Consider the following 5129-nt stretch of genomic DNA (forward strand, 5'->3'; position numbering starts at 1 on the left):
CTCCCCAAACCAGGGCTTCTTAAATTTATGTTATGTAGGGCTGCTTTTAAAAGGAAAAAAAAAAATCAGTTTCAGAGAAGACAACCTCCTCTTACTTAACCTTTGCAGGTTGTCACTGCTAAGAATAAGATTTGATCTTATAGCAGCTAGATATTTTTTCTTTATAATTACCTTTGAAATAAAAACACAATTAAAAACATTCTTGAAACTCTTAGACTCTATAGAAATATAGAGTTCTCAGCACAAACAGAGGCCCCAGTGAGAGTAACAGTCCCTCAAACAAAGAAAAGTTTATCATTATGATTTTAGAGTGCTGTTTTAAATCCTGCAGGGAAACAGTTTGGGCCTTTCCTTGCCCTTTAAATGAAGCAATGCAGAGTCTACACTTTCAGGGTCCTCGTTCACTTTCCCCATTTCTTCAGTTTGTCTTTTCAAACACCTAAGAGGGATCTTTTGATGGTTGATACCGCTGCTCACAGCCCTTACTCCAGCTGTGATGTCTCTTACTCAAGAATGACTTCAGGTTCTGTTCAGAGATCCTGATGGTAGGGCCGGTAGCTCAGTAGAATAAGCACCTGCCTGGCAAGCACAGGGTCCTGAGTTCAATTCCTGATTACTGGAAAAGAAAATGCTGATTGTCTCTACTGACAGCTCCATAAGCCAACTCTATCCTTTGCTGAAAGAGCACCATCCCTGTCTGCAAGACTCCGGTGCTGCCTCAGAGTCGCCACTATCATCTGACCCTGCATTCGTGTCCTCCCCAGCCTCATGGAGACACCTGGCAAGAGGTAGCCATTTAGAGAAACTTAGGCTCTGCACCTGTGTTCTCTCAGTTTAAAGAGCATTTTTATTTTTGAGTGATTCTACCTGCTTTTGGTATCCCTACTCTTAGGCAGCAGGAAAAGGAAAAATGGATAAGAAAAAGACAAAGAGTCAAATAAATGGAAAGAAGAATGAGAAACAACATGTTGGCACAAAGGAGAGAAATTGTGTTTCCACATGGTGCCTCACCAGAAGACACTGGGCAGAGGAACGCATGTGCTCACTGCCTGCCCTGCCTGGCTGAGGCACAGTGTTCCTGCTGAATAATAGGATGGGGGAGGCATCCATGAAATTATCCTGGAGTCCAATTGCAAGCTTGTAGCCTAAGGGCTAGAGGAAGACCTGACCTTAGGTGTTGGCTGAGTTCCTTTAGCTCTCCTTCACCTTCTCTCCCACCTCTCTCTACCTAGGGTTTGCCACGACTCTAGGCTTTTCTTTCATATTAAGTAGAAATGACCCCAGTGGTCCACATAGGTGAATATCAATGCTCCATAGGTCATTCTGTTGCTTGCTCTTGGGGTTTAGGGCCCTTTAGAAGTCCCTGTGTTCTGAAACAACATTTCCTTAGCCTACAAAATAGCTGTACCATGAGACTTTTTCGTTGGTGTTGCCCAGAAGTCATCTCTCTTGCTCTTTTTTGTATTTTAGGAAAAGGTCTACAAGATGTTCAAGGTCTCACTACTAGACTAGACCTGTAGTGATCTGTCTATTTACAGCCTCCCAAGAGCTGGGATTACAGGTGTGTTTTCACGTGCCACCACGCCCAGTCTCAATTGTCATCTCAGCATGCCCTGGGGGCGAGGCTGGTGTGGCAGGCCTGGGGACTGAACCCCTGGCCCCTGTGCCTGCTTGCAGGTGCTTTAATCTGCTGAGCTATTTGGCAGGTCCTTCTTTTGACCAAAGAACCTTTCCTCTTCCCTTCCCACTGTTTCCTACTCCCAAAACTGCATCTCTCTTTCCCTTTTGGTCTCCTGCCATGATCTCTTCAAAGTGCTGGAGTGTTCTAAAAAACGGAAAGAACCATTTGAGAGGCAGCTTCTGCTTTCCATCCTGTACAGCTCCCCAAGGCAAGCAATTAGTAATGGTCTGAATATGTGGATAAAGAGGACAGAAAAAAGAAGCAGGACACTAATGTCTTAAGTTTTTTCTTGCCTGATTGTATTATTAAAATCATACAGGTATAAACCTGCCTTCTGGATCCTTTTAGAATATGCTGAGACAGTTTGAGTATTTGTAAAAAACATGATGCATGTGTGTATATTTGTGCTTCTTATCTCTCTCATCTTCACTCCCAACTGTCCATTTCTTTTTCCTAATGGTAACTGCTATTACCTATTTCTCACTTTTCCTTCCAGAAGTATTCTGTGCCTATAACATCATATTTGAATACAGTATGACATTCTGTACCATTTTTTGTTTTAACATATTTTTGAATTTTTATCTATCTAGTTCCAGTTGCCTCTTTTTTGTGGTACCAGGGATCCTCTTTAATACCAGTAACTTCATACTATATTCTACCACAAGCATTTATCGTATTTTCTTTTATTATCCCTCTGTTGGAAGATTGGGTTGTATTGGCCTTTTGCTATTATGAAGAGTGGTATAGCTGGGGAGACTGGCTCACTCCTGTAATCCTAGCTACTTGTGAGGCTTGGAGTTCAAGGCTTACCTAGGGAACTTAAGATTCCATCTAAGCAACAGCAGCAACAATAGAACTCAATGATACAATAAAAATGCTGATGACTGTATACACATGTAGGTAAAACTTCACCATAAGTTGCCAGAGTAATTATGGGTTAAGTTCACTTAAATTTTGACAGTTATTGCCAAATTGCTTTCTGAGAAGCCAACCCACAGTCCTTTTAATAAAGTATAAAAGTATCTGCTTCCCCATTTTAAATATAAGATAGTTTTTATCAATCTGTATTTTGTCAATCAATATAAGATACAAATCTTTGTCAATCTGATCAGTTGAAGGTGATATTTCTTTGTAGTTTTTCATGTGTGCTTTTCTTATATAAGAAAATCAAATATGTTTGATAAATCTATAAGACATTTTTTCACATCTGCTTTTCTTATATAAGAAAATGAAATATGTTTGATAAATCTATAAGAAATTTTAGCTAATTACAAAGTAATGCTGTCTTTATTTTTCTTTTGGTATCTACAATTTTTTACATTTTTTTCTTTTATTCTTTTTTTTTTTTTTTTTTTTTTTTTTTTAGTACATGATCTACAGGGTCTCACTACATAGATCATACTTGTAGTCATCCTCCTGCTTTCAGCCTCCCAAGTGCTGGGATTACAGGTGTGTGCCACCACACCCAGTCTCAACTGCTGTATCAGCATGCTCCGGGGTGGGGCCAGAAGGGCAGGCCGGGGATCAAACCCCTGACCCCTGTGTTTGCCTAAGCAGGTGCTTTAGTCTGCTGAGCTATCTGGCTGATCTGCGGATTTCTTAAGACTCTATACATTAAAAATATTTTGGCCTAGAATATATAATGCAACATAGTTTGCCTACAAGTTTATTTGTCTTTGATTTACCTTGTATTTTCTTTCATTCATAATTTTTTGGAATGCAGTTCACCTGTACTTCAATTGGAACCTAAGTTTTGTGTGACACAGAGATATTTCCTCCACTGTAAGATTATAATACTTCTTCCTAAGTTTTCTCATAGAACATTTATGGTCTTACAATGTATACTTTAATTTTTTACTCATCTGATACTTTTTGGTATAGGGAGTGACTTCATAAGACATCATTTATGTTTGAAAACTATTCAGTTTTTCCATTACCAATTTATCAAACATCATTTATTTTGACTATTCAGTTTTCCCAGTACCAATTTACAGCTCTTTAAAAAATCTTGAGAATATATTATTCTGTTTCTTAATTTTGATTCAAGAATGTGAGTGGTAATAATGCAATAATCTGAGTGGGAAAGGTAGCTTGGATATCCTAGATAGACAAGTAATGAGTGCCTACCATTGATAAATCATGAAATGAACCCCAGGGGCACCGGTGGGGGAGGAGTCTATTTTACTTTTCCTAAATCTTTATGAGGACTTTTATAGCCTTGAGAACAATGGACTCTCTTAAGTGTTAACACTCTTGGTGCTAAACCTCAGCAGCAATTGAAAACCTACTTAGAATTGATAGTAAATAAGGTATGATGAACTCACATTAAATGTATACTTTGCTATCGTGTGGGAAAGTTATTTGGTTTATAATGTTTTTTTTTTCTGCAATAAACTATTGCTCAATATTTCTAAGGAAAAAAAGTATTTTTTCAGAATATCTCAGAGGTGATTTTTATCTCCAGAGGCATCCATTCTGAACTGTTTCCTTTTTGTTTTTCCCCATAGAGTGATTTACTATACTCGCTGAATTTTTTCCATAGTCAACTCTGTTATACTGAAATTCTTTGTCCTATGTCACAGTCACAAATCATTTATCATGGTTATTTCAGGGAAAAAAGATACTTTCCAATAAGATGGAGTTATTCTCCCTCCTAGTCCCCTGACCAGCCTTGTGTCCCTCTGGTCCTGTGTGGCTCTCGGGTCATCAATCACTTTGTGACTGGTCAGTTTATTGAAGCGAGCTTCACCCAGAATTTTTGGTTGTGTTGATCAGGTGTTTGGCATTGTGTGGACACAGTTTAAAACCATCTCTCAGATAACAGTCAGATCTCCAAGAAGAAGGCATTGCTTTTAAGTCTTTAAGTGGAAAATATGTATGACACAGAGCCGTCTAAAACAAACATTCCCTAGGTCGGTTGTTCTAACAATGAACGAGAATAAATGCACCTAGGAGCCTGTTAACCGTAGAGGTTCTTGTATTCTTTCTCTAGGATTTTCTGATGACTCATGTCTGGAATGATTCCTGGGAATTTTTATGTCAACAAACTTTTCAGATGATCTTGCTATATGGCATCCACAGATAGCACTCTGAGATCCTTCACCAAAACAAGTTGGCAGTGCTTGGTTTGGGCAAAGCAGTTTGGAGCTCAGGGCTGATGTTGAATTTGCTTTCTCATGTTTCCTCCATGTGTTTCTTGTGTTTTCTTGGACTGAACTCTGTCACCTGGTTTTTGTTTTTTTTTGTTTTTATTTTTCAACAAATAATACACTGCATATCTTCTTAGTGGTTAATTGCTGTACAAGATGCAGACTTGTGATCCTATTTACAAACACCATTAGAACAAATCATTCTATTCATTAAGAGAACACAACTATATATCCATCCTAACCACTTTGAATACACAGATACAAAATGGACATTCGTCGGTATACCCCATTTTTTGTAA

This window comes from Octodon degus, unplaced genomic scaffold (assembly GCF_000260255.1).
Source record: "Octodon degus isolate 3935 unplaced genomic scaffold, OctDeg1.0 scaffold00029, whole genome shotgun sequence".
In the NCBI taxonomy this organism is placed as follows: Eukaryota; Metazoa; Chordata; class Mammalia; order Rodentia; family Octodontidae; genus Octodon; species Octodon degus.